Source organism: Protopterus annectens, chromosome 3.part1 (genome assembly GCF_019279795.1).
Source record: "Protopterus annectens isolate FY-2018-M chromosome 3.part1, PAN1.0, whole genome shotgun sequence".
Lineage (NCBI taxonomy): Eukaryota > Metazoa > Chordata > Ceratodontiformes > Protopteridae > Protopterus > Protopterus annectens.
Window position 1 is genome coordinate 81,380,335 of NC_056732.1, and position 19,262 is coordinate 81,399,596.

Sequence of the window (19,262 nt, forward strand, 5' to 3'; positions counted from 1 at the left end):
TGGTGTTCTAAGTTGTAAAACTTTGATTGCATAATAGGAACCCATTTTCCTGTGCAGAGATGCCCTGCTTGCTAGGTATAGGTTTCCCTTCTTCCCCAACTCCTCTGAAGTAGCACATTGTCTATCAGCTAACCAGATCCTCCTGTCCTCAGACAAAGTGCTTGTTCCCTCACCAAAAGGTCTCCCAGCCCTTCAAAAGTGGTGACCTGACATCCACTCACTCACCTATGAAAATAAGTGCTCAGTTCAGCAACATATTCACACACACTTTAATCTGCCTTGCGTCTATGCTCACGAAACTTTTTCCTATAAGTTTACAGTGTTAGCTTAAAAAAAGTCTAACAAACAGTTATTAACAGCAGTATAATTAAAACAGTCAACATCATACATTTTGGACAAAATAGTTATAGCTTTATCATGGACTAAGGGGGTCAGGAACCGTATCCAGAGCCTTTGGTCAACATCATACTGTTTACATACCCTCTCAAAGATATGAATGAAACTATCAAAATTATCCCCCTCTTTAAACTGCAGAAGAAATTTACTGACATTTTGTGCTTCGGGGGTCCAGTTACTCCCTTACCCATTACCTCCATGACTCTGGCGAAGCATCAGCATCTCCTTTTCATACTGCCTTTGCCTTTCCTTCTCCTCAGCTTCCAGGCATAGCAGTTTCTCATTCTCCTCAGCCTGCAGACGTCTCAGTGTCTCTGCTGCTTCTGTTTCCAAACATACGGTCTCCTACTCAAGTCTCTTTAGCTCCAGATGGAAGTCCTCTGCAGTAAGGTTGAGCTGTCCATTCTCTGAGTGTTGTACATCTCCATGGCCAGTCTGATTACTCTCCTGATTGCTGTTTTCTGATGCAGCTGTGACCCAAGCTGCAGTCATGTCTGCCTTAGTCAGGTTTCCATGCACCAGTCCCTTAGCCTGGCACATCTCAGCCAACTGGCTCCTTGTCAGCTTGCCATACTATTCTGCTGACATGCTTGCCTGCTCTCCATGAACTCTGAATATTCATTGCATGGCTGATTTAGAGTACAAAAACACATTCAGTGATCATTGTGCACAAGCTACAGGAATTCACTATCCACACAACTACAAGCTATTTGCCAACCAATTAATATGCGGTGTGGATATCCCACCACTTCCAAACAATTAATATGTGATGTGGATATCCCACCACTGCCAAACAATTAATATGTGACACCTGTGCACTGGCCCAGCAATCAAGGAGCCTCAATCCTCACCACTAACACCAGTGAGGGGTGTCCACATTGGGAAGGATAACAAATGCACACACAGTAAAGTACAATTTCTCTTAAGAGCACACAGAGATCACAGTGAGTCTGGGTTCTCCCTTTCTCTCCAGATCCCCAACAAGACTCCCCACTGGCACAGCTATAGGGTCCAGATCTCAGCCTAATGGTCAAGCTAAAACCTCCAGCATCTTCTCTGTCCAACCACTGCTTCATGTCCCTGCTCAAGTAGTGCTAATCAAGAGTTCAGACACAGGAAAATGCTCAAAATAATAGTGTAGAATAGTTCTGACATCAATATAGAAAACAACTAGCCTAATCTTCCTATTTCCTAGCTATTTCTAAGAGAGACACTGAAGTCTAAGATCAAACTTACATACAGAGCACAGGTAGAGTGCTGGTGAGTTGGATGTTCTCAAGACAAATGCAAAATGTTATCTCTCTGTCTCTGAGAAAGTCGTTTAAATTGATAATACATCCTGCTGACTCATTTTAGATTATATCATTCTTAACAATTCTCTGGTTCCCAGGCTGACAGAAACTCTACATTTACATTCTTAGTATGCTTGCACCTGGTCAGAAAATTATACATGTAAATTCTAGCAATTAACTCTGGTCTCAAAACAATAGGAAGAATTCCTTCATCCAGACATCTCGGCTCCGAGTTTTGAGATCAAAGAATTATACAATGCTTGACTTATCAGCTTTCCTCCAGCAGAGTGCAATGTGGTTACATTTTTGAAGTTCAACATCCAATACAATTTTCTTATTTAAGAGATCAAGCCTGTGGCTTATATTAATATTTACAAATGATGGAGCTATCTACAAAATTCTATCTAGCTAGGCTGGCAGTCTTCACATATCTTCATAGTGATGTTCTGAAATAATATATTCAGTCATTACTTGAGAATGAAAGAAAGAAAGGGAGAGAGACAGAGAGAGAAACCACACATGCACATACACATGCATCCATACATGTACAAGCACACACAGATAATCTCACCAAATCAAACAAGTCTCATCTACAACTGACCCATTTATTCAGCCCCCTCCATAACCCTGAAGGTCAATGAACACATGAGAAATAATCAGGATTCACAGGCCATCACCATGTATGAAGTCAGGAACTTTTCACCTTCTACGCCTAACCTCCCCCATTAGCTATCAAATGCTGTGCAGTTCCCGCTAGGCTTTGCCCTTGCTAACAGAGACCATGCAATGCTCTCCATGGTAGGCTTACATCTGATGACCCTTTTTCTCTTTTGTAGGGGGTACAGCAGACAGCTGCAGTGTGGCCCACAGTTGCTGCTCCTGTAGCAGGATGCATAACAACCACTGTCCCTTGGGTGGAGTAACTGGCACTGGCTGCTCAATCCCACTACTCCATAGTCAGTTCCTACAACTAGCTACAGAATAAATCTAGGTCATCAAGACCAGTCTCACAGTTTGGCAGTCTATTTCACTGAGATGGCTACAGAAATAAGTAGCCAGGTAGCTATAACTGAAGATCAGAAATATTGTACACAAAGAAAATAACATTAGTCTGTCAAAACTGCTTAATTCATCTGGAAAGTTGATTCTCAGTCTGGGAATGTAACTATCATGAAATGCAGCTTTTTTTGGAGAAGACTGGTTTTAAGAGGGTTAGATACATTTATTTTGCATATGCACTTACACACACACACACACACACACACACACACACACACACACACACACACACACACACACACACACACACACACACACATCTACCAGATTTAATAGGTGTTATTGTTAAACAGGTCTGAGTCAAAGCAGGTCTAATGGGTCAAGTACTGCTAGACCTTGTAGCCTTACAACACAGAACTTAAACATAAATCAGTGATACACCAACTAGACATGAAAAGTACATTAACAGACAACATTTAGCACAGCAGCAAGGATACTGGCAAATGCATTTGAACCACATTAAGTGGAGGATATGAGGGATTTATTATATATAATTTTTATTTTGATTATTTTTATCAGGGTTTATGGCATGTTGCAGGCAATTCTATATGTAGAAGTAGACAATTATATGTATATCCACATGTGTATGTGTGTGTGTAATGCACACACACACATATATAGAAACATTATATATATATATATATATTATATATAGAGAGAGAGAGAGAAAGTGATGTGTGTGTGTGTGTGTGTGTGTGTGTGTGTGTGTGTGTGTGTGTTTGCATGCGCACAGAAGGGGTGATGATTCATAGGTTCATAGCTTGGTACTAGGCTATCAGCCCTAGGGTCTATATAAGCCTAGCCATAACAATTCCCTGGCTATTTCTTCCCACACTATTTACTTCCCTTGATAAGATAAATAAGTATACAACAAAATGCATTAGAATAGCTCCCATCCCTGCACCCCAAATTATCTCATTTTTGGTTGTGGATTTTTGAGTTTTTTTCCTTCAGTTTTATAAGAACTTACTGAATGTATCTATTGAAAATCAGCAAGTGGAAAACACTATTTATTTCTTATTTTCTTTCCAAATTAAAAATAAATTAAATAAAAGGTAATTGTGAATCAAACACCACTACTTTTTTTACCTTCATAGTAGACTATTAAGTTATTTACTAATATTAGCCTGACATTTTTTTCAAATTATTCACATTTTATTTGTTTAATATTAGGCAATAAATTTGAATAAGTTATTCATATTTTGTCCTTTTAAAGATTGTGTTTGTGTGTAGACATGTGTGTGTGTGTGTGTGTGGGCGTGTGTGGGCGCGTGTGTGTAAGTTGTTACAGGGTTAGTCACATTACCTTGTTAAGAAATTTGCAAAATGAATATATAGATATAATACAGAAACCCTTTGGATAATACATAAAGTATATTTGGGCAGTTTGAAAACATGTATTGGATGTTGGAGAAACAAAGATAAGGTTTACACAGGTAGTGTTTGCTTGGTATGCTGCACATTTAAATGGGGTGATAATATATACACGAATGATTAAACAGAAGTCGTGCAGTTCAGAAATGTTACAGGTATAAAATTGCTCAGGTGAAATGTGCAAGCTGAAATGAGTGCAGTATATGAGAACATATCAGTATTCATAGCAGAAATGTAAAGAATTATAGCAGGACTGGTTCTGCTAAACTAATTTTGTTTAATCTAGGCAGTGTAGGGACCTAGGCTCCATGGCAATGTCCACATCAGCTCATGCACTTTACATAACATGAACTAAGTGACCAGGAAATTATTTAGAATTACTGAGTGGACACTGGGTTACTGAGGACCATTTTGATGTAGAACAACCAGGTAGAAGCCTATGTGTCATGCAAATGCACAAGTGACAGAGACATACAGAGACATTTAGTGCCTGCTACAACAGCTGCTATGTTGAAAACAGTGCAGCTTACACTGTGCAGTACATGGTCTGCATATATTCTATGTCAGATATTAATATACATCAGCATAAGCTGAAATGTGTCATATGTGACACCCATCATCATCTGTATAAGTGGTATGGAACAATCACACAATGACAGAGAACAGAGAGTGAAAGGTACAGGACAAACTTGTGCAGTTAGGACAGGCCACTCTTTATCTTTGATGTGGTGGGAATCCATGCCATGTTCCACAGGATGTGTCATGTTGTGTGCACAGGACAGTCCACTGTGTATCCCAAATGTTTTCAGATGGGTTTCCCTCATTGTGTGCTATAAGGCATGTATTTTGTGGAGTGCAATGAAGGAGGGTTGTTTATAGTGCTCTTCTATAAGTAGTTTCATGAGGATATCACTTTGCTTGATGGATGTCCCCTAATTCAGGATCCTCCAGTTCAGCCAAAGCATATGACAATCCCTGAGTTGTATTTCTGTATCATGTCTCACATTGGAAATGGTGAATGGTAGGTGATGATGATGCAGAGGTAGGTGTGGTGGACTGACAGGTTACAGGACCACAGGTGCAACCAGTAAGTAATTCTTGGCTTCCCAAGAATCAGCAGGTGTATGCATCTCATCTGCCCATGTTCCTGCCCATCCTGGTCTATCCATGCCATGTCTAAAGGATCTGATGCTGCGTGGCATCCAAGAGCGATACTACACTGGGGTGCACAGGGGCATGTACCCCTTGTGAAACTGTGTGCCCCTGTGAATGCCCCAGTCCCTGGAATACCACACATACAAAAAGTCACTTTCTCTCTCTCTCTATCTCTCTTTTTTTAACTGATCCCCCTCATCTTACATTCAGCCCAAGTGTGGTCTGTCTAAGCTGACTTTCAGCAGAACTGCAGTCATCCTGTTCTGCTAACTTCTTTGGAGAACTCAAAAACATGACTTCTCACTCAGCTGACTTTCAATGCAAGCAAGGTCTTTCCTGCTCAGCTGACTTTTTGGAGAACTCACAAAGCACAAGCACAGTCTTTTTGTTTTTTTAGTCAATCTTACAGGTAGAACTAAACAACCTTTTACACTGGAAGAATGATAATTTAAAATGAGAATAAAATGCACTGAAAGCAGCTTTCGAGAATGGAAAAAAAAACATACAGTAGTATGCTAGCATAATTCATATTGCTGCTCACAACTTTACTCTTTGTCTGTTTTCTCTAGTAGTTTGCAAAAAAACACAAAACGAAGAGCTTTGCCAGAAAGACCATTAAAACGTTTGACTTTATTCTGATACCTCGGCCTTTCGCCTTCTCAGAATAAATTATGCCCGGCCACATTTAAGTAGAAGTGGAAGTTTTAAGGATGAGTTGAATAAATTGGAATGTAGAATGATCTTAAATTATAGAACATTATACCCTATGGGGATGAATTTGGTTGTAAGTTTAACTCTGTGAAGACTTATAGATGTGTATAATATATAAATATATATTAATGTTAAAATATAGCAGATGTATTTATGTTATGTTAATTGTTTTGTATAAAATATAAATTGTTTTTTAGATAGTTAAATGATTTTCGTAGTTAGGACAGTTTAATTTGCTAATTGGTTAATTGTTGCATTGGAGCACTGGGTGTATAAATTGGATAATTTTCTATGCATAATGTATTCTGAGAAGGTGAAAGGCTGAGGTCAGAATAAAGTCAAATATTTTAATGGTCTTTGTGGCAAAGCTCTTGTTTTTGTATGTTTTTTTTTTGCATAATTCTCTGTTGTTTGTGTTTGTGAGTTTCTCCAGTGGCTTACCTAATTAACAGATGAAAAAGAAAAAAAATACTATTTTAAATTGGTCCCATTGGGACCTTTGCCCCCTCCCCCACACACACACACACACACACACACACACACACACACACACACACACACAAACAAACTTTATTGTTGGCTTTGTCGAGAACTCTTGAGCCAAGAAGTTGAGAATTATTTGCTCTACTTCTTGTAGAAGTTGTGGCTTTCTAGCAAACTTGTGTAGACTACAGTCACTAAATAATGACAGGCACATCAGTTTCAAATGTTGTATTCTTCAGAAAATGCTTTCTAATGCAGACCTTGTTATTCTTCCAACTTCTTTGGTATATGAGTGAGATATTTAAATGATGTTCATGAGTTTGTGTCTTTGTTTCTGATTCTTAAGCTAAGACGTTGAGAGAGCAGAAGGGACTTGCACTGTAGGATTTGGACATCCATAAACAAAGAAACATTTTTTGGCCAGTATTTATGAATTTATTTTATCAGCGGTGGTGGTGCTGCGGTAGCATTGTCGCCTCACCGTAAGACGCTGACCGGTTCGACTCTTAGCTAGAGCGTCTTCTGCGTGGAGACATGCGTGAATGGGCGTACCTTCATTGAAGGTTGTGTGTTAGGGCTGGCAACTCAGCATGTAAAAATCAACTGCCAATCATTAGCAGACCGGAGTTCCGCTGTGGCGACCCCTAACTGGGAAAAGCCGAAAGACACAACATTTATGAATTTATTCATTCACTTGACCTTAAAAAAATATCCAAGGTATACAGTCACAAACCAGGACCGAAGCACTAAAGACAGAGGAGTGTCCATATACGCCAAGGATATTCACACCTCAAGGCTAGTTGCCCAACACAATGCATCTGAAATTCTACAGGTGCAACTAACACTAGGTAAGACTGCAATCCAAATTGTAGCTTGCTACAGATACTCCACCATGACCCAAGATTCTGACTACACCTTTCTAAACATACTAGAAAATATTAATACAACCAAACACCCTAATACTGGATGATTTCAACTACCCTGCCATTAATTGGGAAAACTACTCGAGTACCAACACCTTTGCCCAACGGTTCTTGGAATTCATTAATTCCAATGCCCTGGACCATAGTCCCACCAGAGGCTCAAATATCCTAGACCTGGTCAATACCAACATGGGAGATTGATGCGCCACACCAGTGGTCACCCCCTCGTTGGTCAGGTCTGACCATAAGCAAATCACCCTTGACGTCCACATCTCACCTCCACCCCCCAGTAGGGAAACCTCCATAAAAAACTATCACCCTTGATGTCCACATCCCACCTCCACCCCCCAGTAGGGAAACCTCCATAAAAAACTTCTCCAAAGCCAACTTCATTCTATTCAAGTCTGAAGTGACAAACGTCATGACACCCATGCAGATGGGAACTGAAAGTTTGACTGCTAAATCCTACACTTAGGCACTGTAAGAGCACATCCACTCGTGCATGACTCATGCCATTCCAAACAGAACCAAGATGGTCTCCTCCAAAAAAAGGAACCCAATCTGGTGGTCCCCTGCCATAAACAAACTATACAATAGAAGGAAGAAACTGTTGTAGAAAAGAGGAAAATCCCAGGATACAAAAAACTCCCTTACCAGCCTAAGTAAGCAGGTGAGATCCCATATAAAATCCTCCAAAGCTAGTTACAAAAATAAAATTGCCAAAGATTCCAAGGACAACCACAAGGCATTCTATAGTTATGTCAAGAATCTAAATGGCAATGCTCAGATCTGCTCTGAGCTACAACAGAATGGCATTAAATATACTGATCCCAAGGGTATTGCCAATATCCTGGCAAATCGATTCAGTGCCAACTCCACCCCCCTCTCAGCCCCTAAAGGGCCCATCTCAATACCAAAAGATTGCCAAATTCCGGTAATCATGGCCACACAGGTAAAAAATGCACTCTCCAAAGCTAAGAATAAAACATCCATTGGACCAGATGACATCCCGGGCTGTGTACTACATGAACTACAAAATGAACTGGCACCTCACCTAAGGGTCATGTTTAATAATAGCCTCACCTCAGACTTCATGCCAAATGAGTGGTGCACAGCTACATTTATCCCACTCCACAAGGGGGGATCCACCTTGGATCCCAGGAACTATCGTCCCATCAGTCTGACGAGCCTGATCTGCAAAGCCATGGAATGCATTATCATGGAACTTAGAAACAAAGACATTGGCAACCTTCAAACACTGGACCCCATCCAGTTTGGTTTTATAAAGGGCCAATATTGTCTCCTCAACCTGATTGACTTCTTCGAATCAATCTCCAGAGCCGTGGACGAGGGTAAGGTGGTCCACGCATCCTATCTGGACCTCGCCAAGGCCTTCGACACCATCCTCCACTCTGGAATCATAGATTAACTTAGTAAGATAGGCATTAATTGAGAAATTGTAACTAGATATGTAAGAGAGACTGTGAGAATAATGTGCTTATTTAATGTGTGTGTGTGAGTGTGAGAGTGTGAGAGTGACAGTGTGTGTGTGGTGGGGGGCTAGACTTTTGCAACTTACTCACAAGTATCTGATGTTTGAAGAGCTGGGTGGGTGGTAAAATACAATATATTACAACTACTAAATAACATTTTTGTCTTATAAATGGTGTAAAGGGAAATGTTGCATTATAAACAAGTGAGAACAGAGTATCAACAGACTTCATATGTACTGTATAAAGTCCACATTTCAACAATGGTGCAAGTTTCTTTCCTAATTGTTAGAAAATGTGTCACATTTTACCCATCAGTACCACATTATGCAATGTAATGTAGAATTCCACATTTTAAAGAAGGAAGGATGGTTATGCTTGTAGTTTATTTAATTCTTTTGCTTTCTGGTGTTATAGATAGTATAGTATTCATGATGATGCAAAGCTGCTCTTACCTGTAGTGCTTGATGCTGACTGAAGTTGATTTTTTTGTGTGGGGGGTGTTGCTTGGCTTGCCCAGATTGGACCTTGGAATGTAAATTGAGTTATTTCTCACAACAGTTTCTTATGGTTGAAGAACTGAGTATATGGTTAAACACACTACCCCAGCTTTTATGTTATAACTGCCAGATAACATTTTTCATTTGATTAAATAGTGTAAAAGAAAACCATTATGTTGCAACCAAGTGTCTCTTTTGGTAAATAATGGGAAACTGGGCATTAAAAGAACTTTTTATAAGTAAAAAGTAGCATTTTATCCATGGTGTAATATCCCTTCCTAGCACTTAGTAAATATTCCACGTTCCCCATTTGTTCGCCTTATGTGAGGTAGTACACAATTCCATATTTTGAAAATGGAAAGTTGGCTATGGCTGCAGTTTATTTAAGTATTTTGCTTGTTGGTGCTATGGGTGTTATAGTAATGTCAGACCATATGAAATGGTCTGAATGTGGAGAAGCTTCAGCTTAATAATTTAAAGAGATCTAGTTTTAATTATGTCTGTGATGGTTTCTCTACTCCGGGCCAGTAATCAAGGAACTTCAGTCCTCACCACTGACACCAGTGAGAGATGGTCACTAAAACAGGAATGGATTTACACAGTATAAGCAGAATTTCCCCCAAGAGCACACAGGGAACATGCTTCAGACTTGGGACTGGACTATCTGTCTCTCCATATCCCCCCCAAAAAAACTCAGTTTGGAGCACTGTATCCCAATTCCAAGTAGCTAACACACTGACACCTGGGTATTTGATTTTCACAGACACATACTCCTAGGAAAGGCTGGCACAGATTTACTAGCTGCACCCCCTTCTGCCCAGACTATAAGATAACCAACAACTACTCCAAGCCTCTTACAAGGGATCCAGTTATACTGAGTAAAATCAATACTAATATAAATGGTAGAATGTAAACAAAGCAGCAAGGCTGTTTGGAGTGGCCAAGGCATCACTAAAAAAGCACAAGTACTTTCAAGATGTTAAAAGTATTCTCTAAAAGACCAGCCACAATGAAAGGTCTAAAATATTTAATTATAAATAATAACATGGAAAACTTGAGAATACTAAATATCTAAGTACAATAAACACCAGAGTTCCAATCACAGGAGAAATAAAAATAACACAGTTGGACAGATTCAAACAGGTGCAGAAAAAACACTACTTAACGAATGTCACTGTGTTTCCTGACTGTCTAAAGAATAACTGTTTCCTAGATAGCTTAATTAATATAGCAAGGCAAACTTAGCTGTTGAGATGCTTATTTCTACAAGGCAAGGTGATGAGCTTCAAACTTGCACTGAACTGGACTGTGATAACTCAACTAAGTGACTGTGATAACTGACATAGTTCTTTATATCAGGTTCCAAAGAAAACAAAACAAAACAAACTGCTGTGAGAGTTCCATTCTCTCAGTGCTGGTTATAGAATTACATCACATTTGATCACTTGACTCTGGTATAATACACATTCAGAGCTTTGCTAAGATTTGTTGCAGTATTTGAAAATTATAGAACAAATTCAAAAACTTCTACTCTTCCCTTCCAGAATTCTTTGTTTAAAGATATACATTTAATTACTTATAATAACACTATTGATACATTTTTAACACAAGCATCTGTACAAGTCAGTGTGATAGTTAAATGACACAAAATTATTTACAAAACTCCAGCTAACTATGCTGACATATGTTACAGATTTATTTATTTGCATTTGTTTACCTGAATGGTCTGATGGGCCATAATGAGCCCATTTTCAGTGGAGGCCCAGAGAGAAAAGCTATACAATGAAATATACAATACATACAATAAAATAGATCAAGAGAATGAGCACATAACAATGCAAGAGTTGCAGTAGACAATTGAATGAGCAAGGTAAAAAATCTGGGTACATTATTAGATTGCTATATCAAGGATAAAATTGTTAGCACAGTTAGAATATAACAAGTTAAGATATAAAGGTAGGATAATTATGTTACTCTTGTAAGTTGCTTAGATTCTTGCAACAGTCTACATAATTGACCCTTGTGAAGTCATAAGCTTAAACATAGGTAATAAAATATAGTAGACAGTACCAGTTCTGCATTTAAGTAAAGTAAATTGAAATATAAAGAGTTATAACAGAGTAGTAGTTAATGAAGATGTAGGGTAGTATCAGATTTTGGGAAGTGCAGTTTTCACACATGTGCACTGCATACAAAGGAAATGTGTTATCTGAGAGATTTTTTTAAAGAGAGCTGCACTGCTGATAGTTCTGAGTGATGGTGGGAGGGTGTTCCATAGCTTAGCAACAGTAAAGGCGTAGATCATCTGACCAGCTGAAAGATTTGTTATTTCTATGTTCATGAGCAGTTGACTTTCGGATCGGAGGGGTCTATTAGGATGGTACTGAGTGAGCAGAGAAGAAAGGGCAGGGCCGTTTGATGGCTTGAATATAAATGTGTGTGCAGTGGTTAATTGTAGATATGTAAGATAATGTGGGAGTTCTAGCCAGTTTAGTAGTCATAATGAGGCACAATGGTGAAACGAATATTTTGTATTGGTTACAAATTTAGCAATTTTATTGTAGCAAGAGTCAAGTTTGGATTTCAGACATGACTGGATATTGGTAAGAAGAAGGGCACCATATAGAAGAAATGATAGCAGAAAGGAAGCTAGGGATCGTTTTATGGAGTGGTTGAGGAAGTATTTGTGTCTATAGAGGATGACAAGTTTTGTTGTGTTTTTTTTTATATTGATGTAAGTATACAGGTCAAATGTTAGGTTTTCATCTATGATGACACCTAGTAGTTTTGTATTTGGGGCAACCTCAATGATAGTGTTGTTTAGAGAATGACTAGTGACTTCATCCTTGTTTGGGGAGATCTTTTTAGGGGTAAATAGCACAAGTTTAGTTTGTTTGAGGTTTAGGGCAAGATTATTATTAATCATCCATGTTTCAGTAGAAGTGAGGGCACTTTGGGTGAGTAGCTGTAGTTCAGATGTGGAATTGGCATTACAGATGATGGGTGAGTCATCTGCATATTGAATGACAGTTCCTTAATTAAGAGTGGTGTGGAAGTTGTTGATAAAAATGCTGAACAGAAGGGACCCTAGTATGGATTCTTGGGGAACACCTGTGGTTGTGTTGAGGAATGGGGAGACAGAATGGTGTCATTTGGTTGTTTCCTGCCTATCTGTGATGTAGTTTGAGAACCAATTTAGGGTATGGGGAGAGATGTCTAAGTTAGAGAGTTTAGTGGTAAGAAGAGGGTGGGAAACACTTTTTTCCAGCATCTTGGGCCTGGTTAACTGTGTCCAAGAAGGATATAAGAGCTGCAGTAGTATTGTGACCTGGCCTAAAACCATGCTGAGTTGGAGAAAGGATTTGTTTGTCTAGCAGATAATTAACAAGTTGTGGGTGAATGCATTTTTCCAGGATCTTAGAAATGGGTGAGAGGATAGCAATAGGTCTAAAGCTGGAAATATTTGCATTGTTTCCTCCTTTATGAAGAGGGAGAATATATGCTTTTTTCCAAATTGTAGGTAGGTGGGACTCCTGAATAGATCTGTTAAGAAGTATGCTGATGGGATAAGCAATAAAGTTAACTGATATTTGTAGGAATTCTGGAGGTAGGTTGTCGGGGGCATTGGTGCCCTGTCTAAATTTAAGTAGTAGTTTTTTATAGTAGCAGTAGGTATTGGTGAGGGAGGAAAGCTGGGTAAAGGGGAAGTATAGGTATTTTGTGTAGTTGTATTTGAATGAGCTAAGTTGGTTTGTGGAAAGTTCATGGTGAGATTAGCTGTGGTATTTATAGGTTCATAGGTTCATAGGTGTGTACTAGGTCAGTGGCCCTGGAGCCTTTACAAGCCTAGCCCATAGGATTACCCTGGCATTGTGCCACCCAACCTTAGTTCCCAGTGCATCTGTCAAGTAGAGCCACTGGAGTGATCCCGGTGGGTGAATTTTCTATTTCCCATCCACTCACCAAGATTTCTCTTGAAGAGGGCTAGTAAGGTGCTCCTATGAAATATGAGATAGAACCAAGTAGGGATGGTACGAGTGAAATACAAAACCAGGAACACTGGTGACACATTCAGGACCTGTCTTTTGTTAATGGAAACTGTCCTTAAAAACAATTTTATGTTTTTCCAGGGAGAATTCTTTAGGCAAGAAAAGGGGGTGGCAATGGGTGCCAAATGCTCCCCTACATACGCCAACATTGTTCTTACATGGTGGGAGATACAATTTATCAATTCAAGTGAATTTTGCAATTGTTGGGTATTTTATAAACGTTTTCTCGATGACATAGTTATTTTCTGGACGGATACGATTGAAAGGTTCTACCAATTTTTGGAATATATAAAAAATAGTACAACCTTCCTGGATTTTACTTATAGTATCAGCAATGATGAATGTATATATTTGGATGTTTTGTTAAGGAAGGGAGATGACCACTTTATTTCCAAGATACACAGGAAACCTACCTTCTCTAATTCCTACCTTCATTTTTCTAGCAGTCATCCTTTTGGACAAAAGAAAAATATTTTAAAGGGTCAATTGATCAGGTCCAGTAGGATGACCTCAGAGGACGCTGATTTTTTAGCTGATAGTAAATTCATTATTGATATGTTCAAAGAAAGAGGGTACCCATCCTTTTTATGTGATGAGGTATACGAAGTGGTTTTAGAAGGTAGGAAAGGTAGATTTTCCCCTATTTTAGGGTGTGATGAACCTTTGAATACCACTGATCCAGTAGTAACAGGTTCACTAATTACTAACACCCAAAATAATTGCAATAATAATTTTTCTACAGCATATGTTATGGATTACACTGGAGATTCCTTTTTACTCAAAAAAGTTTTACACAGGGAATGGGATAGGTTCCAGGAAATTACTGATTTGGAATATTTTAAAAACAAGCCACTACAATTTGTATATCGGAGGGACATAAATCTAAAAAATATTTTTGAATTTGGTGGACAGACCACAAGGGATATTCTTACCCACAAAAAGGGTACATTCAAATGTGGTTCATGTTCACAGTGTCAATATATAAAAACTGGTTCCATGTTAGTGATTCCAGATAGAAACAAAACTATAACTAGTTCTGCTTTTGCCAATTGCAATACACAGGGGGTTGTATATATCGCCACATGCCACTCCTGTTCTTCCTTTTATGTAGGGAAAACAGAAAGGAAATTAAGGTCCAGAATTTATGAACATTATTATGAAATGAAGAAAGGAAATCCAAATAATGCCTTATTTCGTCATTCTCAAAAATGCATTAATTCCATTTTTCATTTCTTTGTTTTGGAGATAGTGCCTAAAGAAATCAGGGGTGGCATGTGGGAAACTAAATTAGAATACAGAGAATTGTATTGGCAAATAGTTTTGGATGCCACTAAGGAACCAGGTTTGAATGACATGCTCTCCATTGTTCCAGTATTAAAATTGAGAGCTGCCAAATTGTAATATTTTATTTTGTCCACTAGATGGGGATGTGCACCATAAATTAAACATTTCTTCCTATTCTAAAATGTAATTTATGTTCAATTTCGACATTTTATTTAATTTATTGCAAAAGGTATTTTTTAACATGATGCTTTTTATATTTTATATATAACAATATATTTATTCACTGATTTTTAAAATTTAAATGGAAATAAAATTCAACTTTTAAATGTTTTTTAAAGTTCATCTTCATCATACTGCAAAGAGTTAATTAATTTATTCAATTAATTTATTCAATTATTCAATTCACTACCTTTTTATATAAAGGCAGTATTCAAAGCAGATATGTGTTTTCTCTGATGAAGAAGCTCGAAAACGTATTTCTTGGTGAAAAGTGTTATTAAATCTTTTTTGATTCATTCCTGGTGTTTTTGCTTCATTCTACTTCGGTAGTGGTATTTTTCCACTGTTTTTATTGGATTTATTGCTGTTGTGCTCATACCCTTATTTGGGTCTCCACGAGTGATTCTCAAATATGAGTTAGAGACAAGCTATTTCAGTGGGTGTTTTATCTGGATTTGGACACAAATTATTATTTGAGCATGGGTTAGTACAAAATTGATGGAGCTCCAGAATTTTTTTGGGTTATTCTTATGGTGATTATGTAGACTAAAGTAGTATTCTTTTTTTTTTTGTTTTTAATAACTAGATGCTTTACTTGATTATGGAGTTGTTTATATTGTGCGAGGTCAGAGGGGTTTTTGTTTTTTTGCCATCATTTCCATGCTTTGTCCCTGGCAGTCATGAGTTGCTTAGTGGGTCTAGTAAGCCAACTGGCATGATTAGTTTTCAATCTCTTTTGTCGGAGAGGAGCCAGATTGTTTAGGATCTTGAGAAACGGAGAGTTAAAGAACTCAACAGCCTTGTCAAGGGGAAGGATTTTTAGTGCATGCCAGTTGATGCTTTATAGAGTTTCATTATAAGTGGTTGGACATAAGTGAGATAGATCTCTAGTTTGCTTATACTGGTATTGCCATATTCTTCTGGCACGTGCACTTCCCTATTCTCCTGGCACAAATGGCAATACCTCACATTGTCACATCTCTCCCCCATTTGAAGACTCAAGCTAGTTTTTCCAGTGACCCTGGAAAAAAATTGCTTTAGAGAAAGGGGCCTGTCTGGGAACACATTAACCTATACCCTGTGTTGAGAGTCCATCTGCATTGGCACTGCTGACCCCACTATGGTGCTGTACTGTCATGTCATATACCAGGCTTCATCTTAATATCTTGGCATTTTGTTGGCTGACTCTTTGTAGCCATGATATGGGATTGTGGTCTGTAACCACATTGAATTTCTTTCCATACAGATAAGGCTAAAGTTTCTGCAGTGCCCACAATATGGCTAGACATTCCTTTTCTATAGATGCATGACATTTCTCCTTGTGTTGGCTAGGGCTGAGATATACAACTGGGTGCTCTTCTTCCTCTGAGGACATCTGGCTGAGTACAACCCCCACCCCATGCTTTTAAGCATCCACCTGCACAACAAAATATTTGCTGCAATCTGTACTGGCTAAGAAGGAGTCCTCCCAAGCCTCTTTAAATTTTTGGAATGCCTACTCACAGGCTGGGGTCTACACTAACTTAACTGGCCTGTTTTTCCTTGTCAGGTCTGTGAGGGGGAGCAGCTACTGTACAATAATTGGTAAAGAACTTTCTATAGTACCTTGCTGTCCCCAAGAATACTCTCACCTGCTTTTGGTAACAGGTGCAGGCCATGCCTGATTAGCTTTCACTTTGGCAGGTTCTGGCCTAATCTTACCACTCCCCACTCTGTCTCAGGTAGGAGACCTCTGTCAAACCCACTTGGCACTTACTGTACTTAATGGCCAACCCTGCCTTTTGAAGTCTGCCTAGAACTTCCCTGACAGGCTGTGGCTTCTTTATGTTAACATAGTGCATTTTGTGCCCCTGCCTCCTGCCTAGCAGGTTTACCATGTAATTAACATTACTGACCTTCCTTACCACTTCAAAGGGTCCCTGCCAAGCTGCCTGTAGCTTATTGTGTCTGATTGCAGATAGCACTATAATGCTGTTCCACAGCGTACTGTCGGGCTTGAGAATTCTTGCCGTATCAAACCTTTTTCTGCTGTTGGGCTCCTACCAGATTCTCATTGGCCAAACCTATGAGCTCCCTAAGCCTTGTCCTGAGGTTTAGGACATATGCCACAACAGACTCCTTGTGGGATTCACACTCACCCTCCCACTAATCACAAATCAAATCTAAAGTCCCCCTCACCCTATATCCATATAGAAACTCAAAGGGTGAAAAAAATGTGGATTCCTGGGGTACCTCTCTATATGCAAACAGTAGATGGGGAAAATATTTGTCCCACTCTCTCCTAAACTGGTCTGCAAATGCCCGTAGCATGGTTTTTAGTGTAGAGTTTAACCTCTCCACAAGACCATTAGTCTGTGGGTGATATGGGTGGTCTTTAGGTGCTTCACCCCACAACACTTCCACAGACAAGCCAGCAAGTTTGATATGAAACTGGGACCTCTGTTACTCAGTATTTCTCTCAGGAAACCTACATTTCTGAAAATCTCTAACAAAGCATTTGCCACCTTCTTTGCTTCGATGGAGGACACAGCTACCGCCTCAGGGTATCTAGTAGTATAATCTACTACCACCATGATATACTTCTTCCCTGTGGGACTAGGGGTACTCAGAGGCCCCACAATATCCATAGCTACCCTCTGAAAGAGCTCTTCAATCACAGGGAAAAGGCATCAATGGAACTTTGATCTTGTCCCCTGCCTTGCCTATCTGTTGGCACTGCTCACAGGTTCTGCAGTTCCCTGTTACATCCCTTGCAATCTCAGGCAAATAAAAGTTTTGTATAATATGTCTCTTGGTATGCTCTATGCCCATATGACCTGCAAAAGGAATGTCATGGGCTATGGCTAGAAGTGCCAAATGGTGGGCTCTGGACACTGCCAACTGCTGTATTACCTCACCCTCTAGCCCTTCCACAGGGGTCCACTCTCTGTACAGTAACCCTTTGATCCAGTATACAGACTCCCCTTTTCCTTGACCATCAGGTTTCTCCTTAACTACCTCCCTCAAGCTTTGTAAAGTAGGGTTCAAAAGCTATGCCTGTCTCAACTCTACCTTTGTGACCTCTCCCAGCTCCCCTTCCACAGGAAGCCTAGTATCTTTTGAAAGCAGTGCCTTACTGTCAGCCTGGGTACTACCACTAACCTCTGTCCTTGCAGTCACCTTGTCCTTAGGAACATCAGTACATACCAGCAGCTGTGGCTCATTTCAGGCTCACTGCTACAAGGTTACTCCCTCTCTGAAATAGTCACATCACAAGCCCCAGCTTCAGGTGTGGGGTCTTTCTGGGTCTCCCCCAGGCTACTAGACCTACATGCCTGTCTCTAAGCCTGACTGCATGTGACTGCATGGATACAAGGTACTGCATTATCAAAATTATTCCCTGTCAAGACATCTGCAGGAAACATAGGTGAATCCTGGCCAAAGGTATTTGGAATGCTAACATAGTGAATTTAATGCCCTTGCCTCCTGCTTAGCAGGTTTACCATGTAATTACCATTACTGACCTTCCTTACCACTTCAAAGGGTACCTCTCAAGCTGCCTGCTCCTACAGCTCTGACTGGAGTGGACTGCCCAAGCAAGTACTGCTCCTGTTTAACCACTGCAGGCTTCACAATAGTTATGTCAGAGGCTGTGTCTCTCTTATCAGTGGCCTGTCTTCCATCCACTAAGATAGGCTACAAACTCTAATGATAGTTTGGTACCCCTGGTGTCTCCAGACAACTTACTACTGGCATGCTGTTATTCCCACTTGCTGGCTCCCTCACCTTTTGTTCCCCACTTTGCTTCATTGGACATTTGTATGCTACATGGCCACTTTGGTTACATTTAAAACATCTAACCACTAATCCTGGCTGTGTGCCTGAACTAGTGGCTTCCCCTGTTAGTGGTAGACTCTGTTGGTGTGATTTAAGCTGACCACCATGGGTTCCCTTATGTCCATGTGCAGCACCGGGTAGCCCCTACTTGTGCAGTGATGCCCTGCTTGCTAAGTAGAGATCCTCTTTTCTCCCCAGCTCATATGTAGAGTTAAACTCCCAGTCTGCCAATCAGATTCTCATGTCTTCAGGCAAAGTCCTAAGGGCTTGTTCCCTTACCCAAACGTCTGCCAGCCTTTCAAAAGTGATGACTTGACACCCACTCACCCACCTATGAAAATAAGTGTCTAACTCAGCAATATAATCATACAGACTTTCATATGTCTTATATCTATGCTCACAAAACTTTTTTTCTCTAAGCTTTAGGTGTTAACGTATAACAGTTCAGTAAACATTGTTTCACTCTATCATAGTTTAAGCAATCAGTATCAGACAATTTAGAAACAACAGT

General features: G+C 39.6%; 1 protein-coding gene across 1 annotated transcript in view; it reads right to left on the reverse strand.

The window, feature by feature from the left end:
* The window catches only part of LOC122797635 (fer-1-like protein 4), a 1,984,889-nt gene that overhangs the window by 1,058,251 nt on the left and 907,376 nt on the right, over positions 1–19,262 (reverse strand). The window lies entirely within an intron of this gene.